Source organism: Sciurus carolinensis, chromosome 4, assembly GCF_902686445.1.
Source record: "Sciurus carolinensis chromosome 4, mSciCar1.2, whole genome shotgun sequence".
Taxonomy (NCBI): domain Eukaryota; kingdom Metazoa; phylum Chordata; class Mammalia; order Rodentia; family Sciuridae; genus Sciurus; species Sciurus carolinensis.
Window position 1 is genome coordinate 92,035,343 of NC_062216.1, and position 17,588 is coordinate 92,052,930.

The 17,588-nt window shown below is 39.9% G+C and overlaps 2 protein-coding genes across 4 annotated transcripts in view; one reads left to right on the forward strand and one right to left on the reverse strand.

Annotated features, from left to right (window-relative positions):
• Positions 1-8,601, reverse strand: part of Lmntd1 (lamin tail domain containing 1) — a 448,551-nt gene extending 439,950 nt beyond the window's left edge. For all 3 annotated transcript variants that reach the window (XM_047548966.1, XM_047548968.1, XM_047548965.1), the window contains exon 1: positions 8,479-8,601. The gene's annotated coding sequence lies outside the window, so the exon portion shown is untranslated. The remainder of the gene's footprint in view (positions 1-8,478) is intronic.
• Rassf8 (Ras association domain family member 8) overlaps positions 8,562-17,588 on the forward strand; it is a 121,340-nt gene continuing 112,313 nt past the window's right edge. Inside the window, exon 1 of the mRNA XM_047548964.1 lies at positions 8,562-8,686. The gene's annotated coding sequence lies outside the window, so the exon portion shown is untranslated. The remainder of the gene's footprint in view (positions 8,687-17,588) is intronic.

Below are 17,588 nucleotides of genomic sequence, written 5' to 3' on the forward strand. Positions count from 1 at the left end.
AAGGTCATCCAGACAGTAAAAAGCAGAACCAGGATTTGAATCAAGATTGTCTTACTATCTTTCCAACCTTTCAAGAAAGGGGCATGAGAATTCATTTAAAGTTCTATTTTCTTTGATGAGTTGGCTCACTTCCCATAGAGGTTGGAAGGATGGGATTTCTCAGAGATGAAGGAGCAAGAAGAAAGGAAGGGCCTCTCTTAGAAAGTAGTAGGGTAGGGATGATGACAACATCAATGTCCTAACCAGGTCACATCTAACTTACACTGCACCACATGGTGTCCACACACCATAATGCTGTACTGTACCCCATACTGTATTGTACTGGTGGAAGCTACCTCCAAATCCTGCTTAGCTGAGGGCAGTTTCAGGAAATGTGGTTCTAATTCTAGCCAAAGTGGCAATATTTATAATTTCCATATCATTAGTTCTTGGTGTCATTTATTTATACTCTAGCCTTAGGGAAAAGGAAATTTCTCTTCCATTCCCAGAGTAAAATTAAACACACACACACACACACACACACACACACACACACACCTTTCCTTTTTTCCTTCAAAGCCCATGGTTACCAGTATCTTGCTACGCTAGCCCCACGGCCACCCTCATCAGAGGATCTTCATTAGTCTAAAATGGTTATCTTCAGCAGAAGTTCTGGGGTTGGTGAAAGGCCTGAGGTTGTGGGGGTGGAGGGAGAAGGAAGTACCTGCAGTTGCTGGAGACACACCATGCATTGCCTTGTCCCTGCTCCTGTACCCGCTCTGGAGCTCTGAGTCGTCTCCTTCACTCCCACAGTGCATGTTAGAGCTTTACCCATCCCATCCCAGGCACGTCCCTGAAATGCAGGTCAGTCAATTGCATGGCTCCTGTTTTTCACAAAGACCCACCCCTACTGGCCAAGGTTTAATGGGCTACATTTAGAAGGGGAAGCATGGGAAGGATTTTTACTTACTCCTTTCCCTCTCATACTCACCATCATATTTAGCTGTCAAACTATTAGAAAGTTTTAGAGAAGCTGAAGTTGAATGTTTGTTAGGTTGAAGAGTGGTGGAAGAGAAGTCCAAAGAGAGTGAAGTACAACTGCAGACAGAACTCAGGAGGACAAGTGGGAGACAAACTGGGGAGAGTGGCATCTGTGACTGAGACTTAGGCCTTTACCCACGAGTTCCCTGTCCCAACCCAGATTCACGAGATCTAGCCACTATTTTTCTAACATCTTTAGTCCCTTTGCTGGACACCTTGCCTCAGTCCAAAAAGCCACCACTAGCCACTACTGCTTGGCATAAAAGATAGGTGGGAAGAAACAACGTTATCAGGCCCCCTGCTAAAAGAGGAGACATGTTCCTTTCCTTGCTAATTTTACTTCGAATATATTTTCCTTTACAAACAAGACCTTTAGTGCTGTTTGGCCCTGCATTACATGCAGTAGGATGTTTCATTTTTCATAGGATTATTAAAGGTTGATCTGCTGCTCTAACCAACCATGTTCCCAAGTGCTGTAGGTACACTTGGTGCCCTGGTCAGATTCCTTTCTTGAGCTGGTGCACACATTGTTTGCCATGAGTATTAGTTGCTCTGAGATCTACCCTTGCCCTTTCAGGAACAGCTCTTTGCCTGGGTATTCCCACTAACCTACTGCCCATGAGTGACTGACAAGGGGTGCAAAAAGGTTGGTGTCTTGTGACAAGGAGACCAACTGGATGGTACAATTCCTACTCTAGAGTTTCCCACAGGATCCGACCAAAGCTGGTCTCTAGCAGAGACCACATTCTGGCTTAGCTTTATCCCCCAGGTTCCATGATACCTTCCTTACTCCCTTTCTCTTGAGACCATACTCTCAATAAGTCAATTGTATAATAGTATCTGTCTCAGGTTCTGCTTCCAGGGAATGTGACCAAGACACATGCCTGATCCATATGTGTATTGGAGATTCTTTACTGTCATCGAGCCACCAAATGCATCTCTAGAGAAACCAAACATGAAATGAGAGGGCTTGACAGGACCCTCAATCCAAACTTGGACATACAACCAACTCAATTTACAAAATGCTTGGGCCTATGTCTACGTCTGCTTTCTGGCTGATTCTAAGCTAATTTTTTTCTCACTATAGAACATGAATTATTATACTTATTAAAAGAATTAGCCATGTGGCAATTATTAACTAATACATTTGTTACAATTCTTGAAAATGTGGCTGTATGACTCTAAATTATTTCAAAATTATTATTATTGACACATTTTAAAATAACTTGTTGCAGGGTTTTTTTGTTTTTTGGTTTACTGCACTGAGCTGTAAACTTTGCAAATTGAGGATGCAAGGTCCTTGATAAGCAGCTCTAGTCAGTCTAGCAGTATTATAAAACAGATCACATTTCCCAGTTTGCAACTAATAAAAATATAATTAAATACATGAAGTTAAAGCAGAACATAATTTAATCTTTCTGCTATGATTCATAAGTCATATCAGGGTCATCATTATGAACCTCAATTATAGAACTGCAGCAATGTAGGGAGATTGGTGAGTGGCATTCAGGTTGAAAGATGTTAGACAGACCAGATTTTACTGCAGGTATTTGCAAAGATGCAATTTCATAACAGCTGGCACCTAATCCACTGTTGTCCCTCAATGTCCTTATTCTAGAATAGGCTCCAGGTAGAATTTCCCACCTGAGCTAACTACATCCATTTTTCCAGTCTATAATAAAAGAATTGAGACTTCTTAAAATTTCATTAAGAACTTCCACTTAAAGAAAGACACAATCATATTTTAAATATTATTTTAAACATGGTTGTATTCCTTTTGGCATAACTATTATAGTTTCCATTTATAGCTTATGCTTTATTTTCTTTCCTTGTATTTTATTATACTGATCATCATCTTCCTGTTCCATCAAATTACTGGAGGATCTTTTGAGGGGTTGTTTACGATTTATTAACTAAAATTTAATTTCTAGAAAGACACTATCATTAAATTAAATATACTTGAGAACTATTAGTTTGTTTCTAAAAAATCCCTCATTTTGGCCAAATACACCACAATATTTATAGATCATAATGGTGTTTCAGTGCATGAACAAGATTTCATTAGGAACGGGAAAGAATACCATTGCTTAATGGTATTACTTGCTTAATAAATACATACACAGACAAGAAGAGGAAATATGATCACTTTCTCTTTTTTTTTTTAAACATACCAGTAAAAGTAGATAAATGAAGACTTAGTAATTCAGGCCAAATCTCTCAATGATCTCACATGTACTAAGTGAAAAAGTGGTTAAATATTAGAATGTATAGAAATAAAGAGGAGAAAATATATATTATTTTCTTCTCAAAATAGGAAAAATCAAAAAAAATAGGAAAAATCAGAGAAAGGCAAAGAGATGTAAAAAATATGATAGTTTCCTTAATTAATACTTCTTCAACATCTTCCTGCTATAGACTTTTAAGAGTTTCTATCATTTCCTATGTTTAATACCACATCATTCTTCTCTAATCAAAAATGAACAAACTTTTCAGCTCTATCAACTTTATAACAAACAAAAATGACCTGGAATATCAGACTTGAGATTCCTTCTTTCCAAGCTATTTTAGTCAGTTTTTTTCCCTGCTGTGACCAAAAAATCCAACAAGAACAATTTTGGAGAAGGAAAAGTTTATTTGGGGGCTCATGGTTTCCAGGGGTCTCAGTCTATAGATAACCAGCTCCATTCCTCAAGGACAGGCAGAATATCATGGCAGAAGAGTGAGGCAGCAGAAAGCAGCTGGAACATGGTGATAGGAAACACTACATTCACCAGATGCAAAATATAAACCTCAAAGGCATGCCCCCAATGCACACCTCCTCCAGCCACACCCTACCAGTTTTCAGTTATCATTCAGTTAATCCCTAACAGGGGATTAATTCCCTGATTGGGTTAAGGCTTTCATAACCTAAACATGTAACCTCTCAAATGTTCTTGCATGGTCTCACACACCGAGCTTTTGGGGGACACCTAATATCTAAACCATAACACAAGCTGAATGAATAGCTACATATCATTTAAGTCATCTTTTCTGTGAAGCCCTTTCCAACCTCCTTTTCCTTCAAGCAAAATTCATCCTTTCCTTAAATGTACACCTACAGTAATCTACATACACCCTTCTATACCTCTAATGTCACCATAATTATTTGTTGTATTAGTTGGCAACTGTGTTTTGCTCTAATTAAGAGATCTGCTATTTTTCTGTCATGTAGAAGAGATTTTACAGGTAGGTAATCCAGGGATATTAGGATAGTGCTTTTCATCTTCCTGCTATCTTTACTAGCATATGACTTTGGTCTTTGAGGTAGCCTCAATTTCATAAGACTGTTGCTATAGCTCCAATTATCTCATCCATGTTCCAGGCAGGAATAGGGCTTGAGTTAGTGAGTTAGCCTTGCCATTGCCCTACCAGCAACACACAAAGAGGAGTTTTTCTGGGAGTCCCAAACAACTTTCATCTACATGACATTGACTTATACTTACTTATCTCCATCTGCAAGGGAAGTTATGCAATAAAGTTTTTCAGCTGGACACAAATCAGATTTCTGTTACTAAGAAAAAAAGGAAAGGAAAGGAATAGAATAGATAGAATTTCTTGCCTCATTTTCCTTGTCTTAGCATGTTTCCTTAGAACTGTGAGCTCAATGAAGGTCCAGATTATGTTCTGTCCATTATTGTAATACCAGTATCTTAGTTTATTTTTTAAATTATTAAAAATTACATTATTAACTGAAAAAAATGATGAAAATCTTCATTGGTTATATTTGAGGAGGAAAAGCAAAGAAAGTTGTGAGAGCAAGTAGCATTCGTTTATTAAATTTATATTGTTATTCTCTTGTTAATTATTATTTCAACTAGTACTAGTTAAGCTCCTCACTGTACTAGGCCCTGGGTCAGGCATGGGGGAGTCAGGGGAGGAGTATAACATGCTCCCTGGCTTTAATAAGGGTATAGGGCTGAGATTGGGGAGGACGAGCTCTCTGCAAGTAAACACCAATTTCAGGGAATGTGGTGAGAGACATGAATGACCATTTAATAGGTCAGGGAGTTGTACATATATCATAGGTGAAACACAGAATGGGAGAAGAAAAGGGGGAGAGAAAGACAGGCAGAGTCAGATAATAAAGAACCTTGTAAGTTATATTCAGAAGTCCATAATTTATTCCTTCTTGTACTACAGACCCACTTGTGAAAACAAAATTTTTATTTTGATGGTCCCCTGGACTTCCTCATGAAGGGAGTGCCCAATACTTTGCCCTTGGTGATTCTGACCACTGATTATCTATCCTCTGTCTGGGTATAAGTATCTTAGCTAGTCTAGAATGGAGTCACAACTGTGTCCCATAGACCTTACTGAGTCTAGAATCACTAGTTTCTCAGCCTATCTTACAGGTTGCTATTCCCTGGTAGGCCAGTATGGACAATGCTTTCTAGCAACATATTTCTCAAACTTGGCAAAATGACTCCCTGGACATCATAAAATAGTTGCCAGTGATTTGCATAGATTTATCCCTATGTAATGCAGATGTAAACTAGGCTTTCTTAGTGTGTGAACGCCTTGCTTTCAGTTACATGGGTCAAGGGATGAATACAGATTTAGCTGAGGCAGAGAGTCACTTCTGCAGCAATGTGACAGTCAAACAAGTAAACCTGGTGAAGATTTGGCAAGTAATAAAGTCATCTGTTATCTCTTCCTTCAAGTAATTCAATTCAATTCAGTCTCTAGCATATTGTCAGAAACATTTTTACTACCAATTTCTATTCTCAAGAGAAAGAGATGTTCCCCTCACCATCAAGTAGAAGTGAGAGAAAAGAGAGGGAAGAAGAGATAGGAAGATGCTCTGCTCCTGGACTTGACAACAGAGGAAAGGAGCCATGAGCCAAGGTATGCAGCTGTATCCAGAAATTGGGAAAGGCCTTCAGCTCCAGAAGGAACATAACTCACACTTTGATTTTAGACTTCTGAACTTCAGGACTTTAAGATAATAAATTCCTATTGTTTGAAGCCACTGAGTTTGTGCACTTTGTTATAGTAGTAATAGGAAATGTACCTGCCAGTACATCACCAGGTGTTTACCTCCTATTCATTCCAGTGTGCTCCAGTTTGGCCTGTCTCCCTTTAGACTCATCTCTTATGAATCCAAAATATCAGGTTGTTTTCTTAAAAGTCAAATCTGGTTATTAATAGGGTTTGTACTATATGAATACTCACCCATTCTAGTTATGTACTTTTCCAAGAATATAATTAGAATCTGCAAGTAGGGTTATTTACACATGCCATCAAAGAAAGACATTTGGTGTGATCTCAGCAAAGCTTAACAGGGACATGATACAGTTTAAAAAACTTAAATTATACTGTGTAGAAGAAAGAATGCAACTAAATAGGACTGAAATAAGGAAGAGCTTTTTCACTGATGGAGGCAAATTCATGACTTTGGTGACTCTGGCAGTCACCAGTAAGGCATATTCTGCTTTGGAAACAAAGATACCTCACCAGGTGCCTGGATCTTGGTAAGGGCTTCTCCTAAACATGGACATTACTATTCAATCATAGTAAATTTAATCCTACTAAATGCTGGTGAAATGAGAGTTGACTGTCACAAGTTTGTCAACTTGTTCACCTCTGGATGTGTGATAAAATTGAGGTGGGGATCCTTCCTGATAACCAAGAAAAAATAGATTAAGGTCCAGTTACTCCATAAAATCTTGCATTCTAATTGCCACAGTTCTGCCTGCTATTGTTTGTCTCTGTTTTAAGACTTCCACAACAAAGAAATGACATTAAAGTAAGAGAAGGAAGAGAATTTCTAAAAGAAGAGGTAATGTCATCAAATGCCACCAAGAGCAGAATAAGATGGGGATAAAGTTTTTCCATTAGTTGACAATCAGACAGTGGCTGATACTGTTTGTAGGGTGAAGGTTGAAAAGGTACAAGAGGACACATTTTACTTTAAGGCTAAACAACTCCTTTGAAAAGATTCTAGTAGGGTTAAGGAAGGATCCATGCTGTATAGATTCACCTTTAAGTCATATTCCCATAAGTTTTGATTTGGATCATGGAGAGCTCTTCTCCACAAATTAACCAAATGTTTGTTGACTTGCCAAATTTTCGTCTTACCAGAGCCCTTTCTTCAGTCCACCTGCAAGGCAGAGGAACTAAGGAACTATGGAGTAAAAGGTCAAAAAACGAGAAACAAAGGGTCAAAAAACGAAACTTAAATCAGGTCCTGAGTCACATAAGCTGTAACAAGTTGTGCTTCAAATTTAACATCCTTGTTTTGATGATAAAAAAAAAAAAAAAAAAAAAAAAAAAAAAAAAACTAGCGTCTGGGAATTAAAGGGGGCATTTTATAATTGGAACGCTTTCTTACATCCCTTCCATTATCTGCACCCATCTCCCTTCAAATTAATAGCTGTTGCAGAGTTGTGGGCATGTGTGAGCAAAAGCCTGGACCAAAACTGAATTTTGTTGCAATGGCTAGCGTAATTGCATGACATTAAAAAAAAAAATGGTGAAGAGTGAAAACAACATACATGTCTGCATTGCACTTACCGATGAAAGCAGCGATTTCCTTCCCTGATTATCGACTAGTTTAAAGGTGTACGTGTAGTGATGGGGGGGGGGCATTTTCTGAATCGGTGCCCAGCCTTTCCAAACTTTTGTTACTCATATGTGATTCATTCGCTTGTTTTTTCGTCCCCTGCCTCTGTCATTGCCTGCTGCTAAGGGGGACGCTGAATCACAGCTACTCCAGATGAAAAGCTTTTTTTTTTCCCCCTGTCTGCAGAAAAGGCCTCCTACTTTCCGGGGTGACCCTAGAGGGCAGTTTTACAAGTCTCAGCCCCGGGCTATGGAAGATGTTGCTCCTGCGAGCGTCACCGAGACCCTGGTCACCTCACCGCGTCAGGGTTTCGGGTCCGCAGGCCTCGGCGCGCGGCCGGCGGGGAACGCGCGAGGGGCCGTTGCAGCCTGGCCCGGGTGTGCCCGAGGGCCGCGCCGCGCTCCCCCGCCACCCGAAAGCTCCCACAATGCAGCGCTGGCGTCCCAGTTCCGTTACACTGTCTCGCCCGGCGCGGGCGGGCGGCCGAGGCGCGGGCGCGGGCGGGGGAGCCAGGCGGCCGCGGCTGTAACCCGAGCGCCCGGCCGAGGGGGGCGCCCCCCGCGCCGCAACTCTTGCGCGCTCAGCCCGCGACCCGGCGAAGGGGCGGAGCCGCCTGGCCGCCCGGCCCGGCCCGGCCCGGCCCCCGGCCCGGCCCCCAGCCCAGAGGCACCAGCCGCGGGAGCGAGCCGGCTGCGGACTCGGCCGCCCGCACTCGTCCGGCCGCCCCGCGCAGCGCCCGCCGCGCCGCTTCTTGCTGATCCTCACCCGCACGCCCGCAGAGCGGTGCCGGCGCTGGGGACGGCTGCTGCCCGCGTACTCGCGCACCCGGCTCCCCCGCGGGTGGTGCCCACACTCACCTAGCCGGCCGCGGAGGTGCGCCGAGAGGGCGCGCCGCGGAGCCGGGGCCTCCCGCCGCTGCGGGACGCGCGCCGGGGGAACGCCGGGCCGGGCGGCGCGGGGACCGGCGCTGGGCGGCCGCCGGGCTCGGAGCGCCGCCTTGTCCCCAGTGCCGCCGAGTCCCCAGCCGCCGGTCGGCCTGCGGGGGAGGCGCAGTTGCGAAACTGAGTAAGTATTAACTTTACTTGGCGGCGGCGATTTCTGGGCAGCGCCGGGACCCTCCCTCCGCTCCCCGAGCCTAGGGGCTGCCCCTTCCCCGCCCCCTCTCCACTCTGGCCGCACGGTGGGTCCCGTCGCCCGCCTGTCCCAACCCCGTCCCGCCGCGGGCTCCCCCCCTTCTCCTCCTCCACCTTTTCCCGGTGTGTCACCCTTTGCGCCTTCTCTCCGCGGCACACACGCGCCTCGGACCGAAAAGTACGAGCTTGTTCTTGGCTTTCTGCTTCCTCCCAGTGTCCTGGCAAGGGAGTTTAGAGGCCACTTTTGTGGGGAAGGGAAATGTATGTCTGGCTTCTTTAATATGTTTTTCTCCAGATGGAAATCGGATGCTCGCCTGCCGGGTGGCGGTTGGAGTGAACGCTTCTTTTCTTCTCCGGAAAAAAAAAGTGATTGGTTTATAGGTTTTTAAATTTTGTTTGAACGATGACCATCGTGCGTCCCCTTTTTTCCCTTGTCGTCAAGCCTTCTGGGGAGTCTAGAAGAGGGGACTTTCAAAGTAATTCCGTTCTGCAGACTAGAAACTTTGAGAGGTCAAATCGCAGAAAGCCTGATCGATTCAACTTTAAGGGACGTGAGCTCTGAATGCGAGTCCTTGTGCCCCACGGGTTTTCTAAGGCGAAACCTGGGTTCGTAATGAGTGTTGCGTTGCTGTTTTAGCATCACACAGCCGCCTGGTGTTGCTGAACCACTACTTTCCCACATCAAATGGAATCTTGAGCAGCGAAATCTTAGGATATAATTGCAGGTCAACATTGCCCCTGATCTTTTGGGATTTAGAAGGGAAATAGATGCAGGGCACGTTTCCTAGCTGATTTAAACCTGTCAGGCTAGTCCTGTCAATATCTCAAAGCATTGCATTTTAAAAAATTCCTCCAGCCTGGTGACAGCAGGGACGAACATTTATGGATTTTCCAGTAGATTGTGTCCCAGCAACTCTTCATTAGGTCTGTCTTTATGTATAGATCTCTGCTTTTTCAGACCATTTTTTCTGATCCACGTAGTTTTTCTTTCTTTAAAAAAAAAAAAAATTCTTTCATTTGGTAGTTGCCAGGAGTTTCAATCATGTTAGGAAGGAACAGAAAATGGGAAGCCTTCTTAATGGGTTTTCAACCTCCTGTCCTTTGCCTGGATGAGGCAGCAGTGATTGCCAGCCAGCTCTCTGCAGGGAGAGGTGCGGTAAGGGTGGATGCAAGAATCAGGCTGCAGGACACAGCACTATCAGTGTGGGAAGTGGTTTGTGTGAGTTCTTTTAGTGGACATATTAATGATACTTTAATGTCGTTTATTTCATGGGGATTTCTCCCTGACCACACCTCACTTTAAGAACTCTGAATATAATTTGGTGACTATTCATCAATATGTAACCTGTAATGTAAGTAATTATTCATCAATATATAACTGGTAATGTAGGTGATTCAATCTTTCAAAAATCTCCTCCATTTCAATTTTTCCCCTCCTTTTGAGAGTCTCATGATGGTACTTTCCATAATTGACACAATTGACAGTAATCCATTTAGTTCTTTGTAGGTTCATTGATTAAGCCTTATTTCTGGGCTTCAATAGCTCTGGGGACATTAGGAGCCCCTAGAGGGAGCAAATCATGGGACTGTGCAGAGAGGAAAGGCATTTCAGTTTGTAGAAGTGTCAGTGTGCAGCAGGGAAAAGCAGTTACAAAGAGGAGAGGATGTTTAAATTGTTTTTATGAGGTATGTTTCCTGAGTTTGGTTGTGACATATGGAAACTGCAGATTTAAAATCATACGCGGTTGTGATTTACTTTTGCCTTTTATTTTATTTTTGTTTTTTAAAACTGTGACTTTTTAATCTGAGTCTTTAGTGCTTGGCTTTTGCAGCCTTCTCTTCTTGGTAGCTTGTATCAATTTTTGATGTGAATGTCTTGCATTTTGAGAAATGATTAGTTTTTCAAGGTTACTTACTCATTTCTTGATCTGTCTTAGTTAATGTATATAATGACTTGGGAGTAAACCTCTTGTTTGCTGCAGGATATTGTTGCTGTTTTCATTATGATTAATTCCTGGCATAATGGTTTTGATAATTTTTATAAAATGTTACAGTCTTAGTTATCTTGCTAGTGCTCAAACAATGCAAAATTCTTTGTAAGTAGAAGTGGAGTGCAGATGGGATTTGGATAGGGAAACATTATGTATCACAAATCTGATAGTTTGGATTTTAAAAAAATAATGTATCACCTATTTACTCTCATTTGGTGCTTGCTTGTTCCAACCCTAAATAAGTTTGGATATTATAAATATAAAGATAGTGTCCAAGTACTCTATATGGTGAAAATAGTGTTTACCCTCCAGACAGACAGGCGGACTTGGGTGGCAAGTATGACTTGTTCACTTCCAAGGTAAATAGTCTTGGTCTATCTATTCAACCTCTGTGATCTACATTCTGCTGTTTATAAAATGGAGATTCTACTCTATAAGGAATGTTATGATGAACAGAACACCTAATACAGTGCCTGACATGTCTTAGCCAATAAATGACTGCATCTCAGACTTCTCCAGAGCTGAGCTTATGACCTTCCAGACTTTTGAACTGTTCCCTCTCTATTTTTCATCTCATCTTCTCTTTTTTTCTGTTTTATCAACCCCTCGAAACCAGTTTGCCATAAAATCCTATTCATTTTTCCTGGGAAAATCTCTTTCTAACCTATCTGATTTTCAGCCTTTAACATGCTACCATCCTAGTTCAAACTACTGTTATCTCTTCCAGATTCAATAGCCTCTTGCCCACACTCCATACCTCTGCCAGTCTGTTTTCCTAACAGCAGCCTGAAGAAAAACAAAGTTACTTGATTTTAAGTCTTTAACAGATTTATTCTTGGAATAAGATACAGAATCCTCAACATGCTTCAAGGCCCTGTGTAATTTGGTCTCTGCCCCCTCACCTATATCTCTTGCCAGCATCTTGACCAGTTCTCAGCAGACTTGCCTCAGGACTATTGCCTCCTGTAACTGGTCTCTCTCTTTTCGGACCTTCACCTTTAGTTATTTCTCATTTTGGGGTGCTAGCTTAAATAACCTTTCTCTATATGTTCTCTGAGAAGGCCATCCTTATCATTAATGTGAATTAGAGCCTTAATTTTCTCCCTTATAGTATATTCGTCTTTTACTTCTTAATATTTACCATAATTTGTAATTATACTGTTTTATTGTTTAATCTTGCCCTTAAGGGTAGTGATAATGCCTGGTTTATTCGCCACTACTTGGTATATATATATTAGGTGCTCAATAACTCTTTGTTGATATAATGAATGTGATAGTATATCAGTTTTGTATTTGTATCTTAATTGCCTTCTTTATCCTTATTAAATTTGCTTTTTGCAAGGTGATATAAAAGCCAATCCAACTCTGCCCTATATTCCTTCTTTGCTGGTTATGTGAATTATATGAAAGAACCTTCACAGATATCAGGTAAAATTAATGCATTTGTGTTCTGTAGAAAATTCATAGTAATAAATTGAGATACCTTTTAATTAGTGTTACCCTTGTGATTTTCTGTTGTAGATAATCCTTTTCTAAGTACATCATTAAAATAATTATGCATTTCTCATCAGTAGAGGATTAGTGAAAGGAAGAAAAGATCTTATTATGCCATACTATTTTATACCATATCACATGATAACACACCAGTCAGCTGCTATCCACTGCTCAGTGCCAGACTTCAAAGGAAGGTTGGGAAGCTCCAGGAGAAAAATGAGAGTTGGCTCTCTAAGGATGTTAGGTACTGTCCAGGTGTTGATGTCACTGGACATCCTCTGACCATTTAGCTAAGAGAGAAGAGTAGTTGTTTAAAACTGGGAGCCACCTAGAGGTGGGGAAGTTTTTTTGTTTTTCCTTTTTTTTTTTTTTTTTTTTTTTTTTTCTTTCTCACTAAAGCATTCTTTGTTTTAGCCAAAGAAGTCTTATGACCTTCAAAGACCAAAGAAGACTTGAAGCTTTCAATATTTTTGTTATGTGGTCACTCTACAAAATGTTAGTTCAACGTCCTATAACTCTTAAGTATGTAAGTCTTTACTATTGATCTTGTAATCTCTACTTACATAATCATGTGCATTTTCTCATGACTTATTTTTTAGGACTATAGTTTTCCTTCAGTTATCAACTTGTAACTCTAGTTCTTACTTTGTATTTTGTCAATTACTAAGAATAGAGGGGACCTGGGAGGGATATAGCTTGGTTGTTAGGGTGCCTGCCTCGCATGCACAACGCCCTGGGTTCAATCCCCAGCACTGCAAAAAAAAAAAAAAAAAAAAAAGAAGAAGAATAGAGGAGACCTTAGATTGACTCTGGTATCTTTAGAACTCATTGCTCAGCCCTCCACCTTCAGCTTTCCAAACTGATACCCTCAGGTGGTACAGGCTTTGATCAGCTAGGGTGCTCTTGGATTAGAGAGCAGAGAGAGTTACAGCTGTGTTTTTGAGCTCCTGTGATAGGCCAAGCCCTCTGCTGGGTGTTTTCCCAAAAGAGGAGTGCACAGTCTACACATTAGGTCGTAAAGACGAAGCTTATGCTTTCATACATTTCCTTCACTCAAGGAAATTGTTATTCTTGTTCCCTCATTTCCCCCTCCTTTTTTGCTGGTCAGCCATAGACATATACCTCCTTTAGTCAAACCCTTTGCCTTATGTTGGTATTTTATTTAGACCCCAGTTCTACCTGTAATAAAAACATCAGGAGTGTGACTCCATCTGGAGAAGGGCATACCACATGATTTGCCCTGTGCAGGGTTTCTGTGCCCCCAGGACATTTGCATCACAAGTAACCACCATTGTGGAGGAAAGTTAGGGTTGGGAACCCTTGTTATTTTCTGTCCCTCATGCCTACTGGTTACCTTGGTGACCTTGAACAAATTGCCTGGAACTCCTTAGCACCAATAATATTTATTTCACAACCTGCTATAGAATTTAGAAGACTTATTTGGGGCATTTTTTTTTTTAAATTTAAATCACATTCAGATATAGCACAAAGCTAATTAAGTTAGCTCCAGGACTGTCAAAATTTTTTGCATTAAGAAAAATATTTCCTATTCAGTAGCATATATTTTACTCTGTTTTGATAATAAGTCAGGCATAAGTGTAGGTTGTAATAAGAGTGTCATGATTACTTTCCACCAGGTTTTATTCATATGGGTGATATATTTTGTCATTCTTGTTAACTGTCCTTGGCTTCTGAATGCTATGTCATGTTTATTCTTAATTGTAATAATTTTTTATTGGAAGATCACTTAAGATTAAATTATTATGCCAAATGTAAGTATATATGTTGAAAAACTAGACTTAATGAATAGATGTTAGAAAAGTAAGAACTTATTTTTGCTTTAAAATTTTAAATAGATTTATAATATATACACTCTGCCAGAAATACCAGTGAGAAATAAAGTGGGGATTTTTATAATGTTCAATGTAAATTCTGCCATTTTTACAAGAGGTTCTATATCTGATGCATTAAATGTCAAAAAACCTTACAGTAGTTTATCTGTACTTTATTTTGTTTGTTCTTCATTTATTGACTTTCCATGAATTTCTTTTTCAAAACAGCTTTATTGGGATATAATTGACATGCAATAAACTACACATACTTCACTGTGTAATTTACAACATTTGAATATATAAATGCATGTGAAATCATTACCACAATCAAGATAATGAAAATATCCATCATCCTCTTCAAATTTTCTTATTGCCCTTATAATTTTTTCTCTTTCCATCTTTCCCCCACCTTCAGAATCGTTGTTCTGCTTTCTGTCACTATAGAGTGGCTTACCTTTTCTAGAATTTGAGATTGATGGAATCATGTAATATGCATTTTGTTTGGGGTTGGCTTCATTCATTCAGTGAATTATTTGGTGATTCATTCATGTTGACATAGCAGTTGTTTGTTCCTTTTCATTGCTGAAATTGTATAAATGTATAGCAGCTTATTTATCTTTCTATTGATGGACATTGGGGTTCTTTCTAATTTTGACTATTACAAACAGAGCTGTTATGAATACTTGCGTTCAGTCTTTGTATTGACCTATACTTTAATTATCTTGGGTAAGTGCCCTGAAATGGAATGACTGGATCCAGTGGGAGGTGTTTGCTTAGTTTTTTAAGAAACAGCCAAATTAACCAGGTACAATTGCGCACACCTGTAATCCCATCAGTTTAGGAGGCTGAGGCAGGAGGATCACAAGTTCAAAGCCAGCCACAGCAACTTAGCAAGATCCTGTCTCAAAATAAAAAATGAAAAGGTTTGGGAATATGGTTAAGTGGTTAAGCACCCCTGATAAAAACAAAATGAAACAAAAAACAAAAAAACAGCCAAAGTGTTTTCAAGTTGATAGTACCATTTTACATTTTTACAGCAGTGTGTAAGCATGATAGTTCCTTTACTTTTCTTGCCCATACTTGGTATAATCACTTTTTCAAGTTTTAGTTATTGTAGTATTCAGTATGCTTTTAATTTGCATATGTCTAATGAACAGTGATGTTGAACACCTTTTAATGTATTTTTTGCTATTTTTACATTTTCTCTGGTGAAGTATTTGTTCGTCTTTTGCCCTTTTTTGGGGGGGGAAGGGGGGTTGATTGTTTCCTTATGATTGAATTTTAGATACAAACCATTCATCAGATATATGCTTTATAAAGAGTTTTTCCCAGTTTGTGGTTTGTCTTTTCACTCTCTTAATCGTGACTTTTTTAAAAATTTTAATTTATTTTTATTGTAAACAAATGGGATACATGTTGTTTCTGTTTGTACATGGAGTAACAGAATACCATTTGCGTAATCATACATTTACATAGGGTAATGATATTTGATACATTCTGTTATTTTTTCCTTCCCCTCCCACCCCTCTTTTCCCTCTATACAGTCCTCCTTCCTCCATTCTTGCCCCCCTCCCACCCCCCATTATGTGTCATCATCCACTTATCAGCGAGATCATTCCTCCTTTGGTTTTTTGAGATTGGCTTATCTCACTTAGCATGATATTCTCCAATTTCATCCATTTGTCTGCAAATGCCATAATTTTATTATTCTTTATAGCTGAGTAATATTCCATTGTGATATATATATATATATATATATATCACAGTTTCTTTGTCCATTCTTCAGTTGAAGGACATCTAGGTTTGTTCCACAGTATGGCTATTGTGAATTGAGCAGCTATGAACATTGATGTGGCTGTATCTCTGTAGTATGCTGATTTTAAGTCCTTTGGGTATAGGCCAAGGAGTGGGATAGCTGGGTCAAATGGTGGGTCTATTCCAAGTTTTCTAGGGAATCTTCACACTGCTTTCCAGAGTGGCTGCACTAATTTGCAGCCCCACCAGCAGTGTATGAGTGTACCTTTTTCCCCACATCCTCTCTAACACCTATTGTTGATTGTATTCTTGATAATCTCCATTCTAATTGGAGTGAGATGGAATCTTAGTGTAGTTTTGATTTGTATTTCTCTTATTACTAAAGATGGTGAATATTTTTCCATATGTTTGTTGATTGCTTGTAGATCTTCTTCTGTGAAGCATCTGTTCATATCCTTAGCCCATTTGTTGATTGGGTTATTTGTATTCTTGGTGTAGAGTTTATTGAGTTCTTTATATATTCTGGAAATTAGTGCTTTATCTGAGTGGCAAAGATTTTCTCCCACTCTGTAGGCTCTCTCTTCGCATTGCTGATAGTTTCCTTTATTGAGAGAAAACTATTTAGTTTGAATCTATCCCAGTTATTGATTCTTGCTTTTATTTCTTGTGCTATGTGAGTCCTGTTAAGGAAGTCTGGTCCTAAGCCAACAAGTTGAAGATTTGAACCTACTTTTTCTTCTATAAGATGCAGAGTCTCTGGTCTGATTTCAAGGTCCTTGATCCATTCTGAGTTGATTTTTGTGCAGGGTGAGAGATAGGGGTTTAGTTTGATTCTATTGCATATGGATTTCCAGTTTTCCCAGCACCATTTGTTGAAGAGACTATCTTTTCTCCATTGTATATTTTTGGCCCCTTTGTCTAGTATGAGAAAATTGTATTTATTTGGGTTTGTGCCCATGTCCTCTGTTCTGTACCATTGATCTACCTGTCTATTTTGGTACCAATACCATGCCATTTTTGTTACTATTGCTTTGTAGTATAGTTGAAGTTCTGGTATACCCCCTGTTTCATTCTTTCTGCTAAGGATTGCTTTAGCTATTCTGGGTTTCTTATTCTTCCAGATGAATTTCATGATTGCTTGCTCTATTTCTGTAAGATACATCATTGGAATTTTAATTGAAATTGCATTGAATCTGTATAGCACTTTTGGTAGTATGGCCATTTTGACACTATTAATTCTGCCTATCCAAGAACTTGGGAGATCTTTCTATCTTCTAAGGTCTTCCTCAATTTCTTTCTTCAATGTTTTGTAGTTTTCATTGTAGAGATCTTTTACCTCTTTGGTTAGATTGATTCCCAAGTATTTTATTTATTTATTTTTTGAGTCTATTGCAAATGGAGTTGTTTTCCTCATTTCCCTTTCAGATGTTTCATCGCTTGCTTATAAAAATACTTTAGATTTATGCATGTTGATTTTATAACCTGCTATTTTGCTGAATTCATTGATGAGGTCTAGAAGTTTTCTGGAGGAGCTTTTTGGATCCTCTAAATTTAGAATCATGTCATCAGCAAATAGTGACAGCTTAAGTTCCTCTTTTCCTATTCGTATCTCTTTAATTTCTTTAGTCTGTCTAATTGCTCTGGCTAGAGTTTCTAGGACAATGTTGAATAGAAGTGGTGAAAGAGGACATCCCTGTCTTGTTCCGGTTTTTAAAGGGAGTGCTTTCAGTTTTTCTCCATTAAGAATGATGTTGGCCTTGGG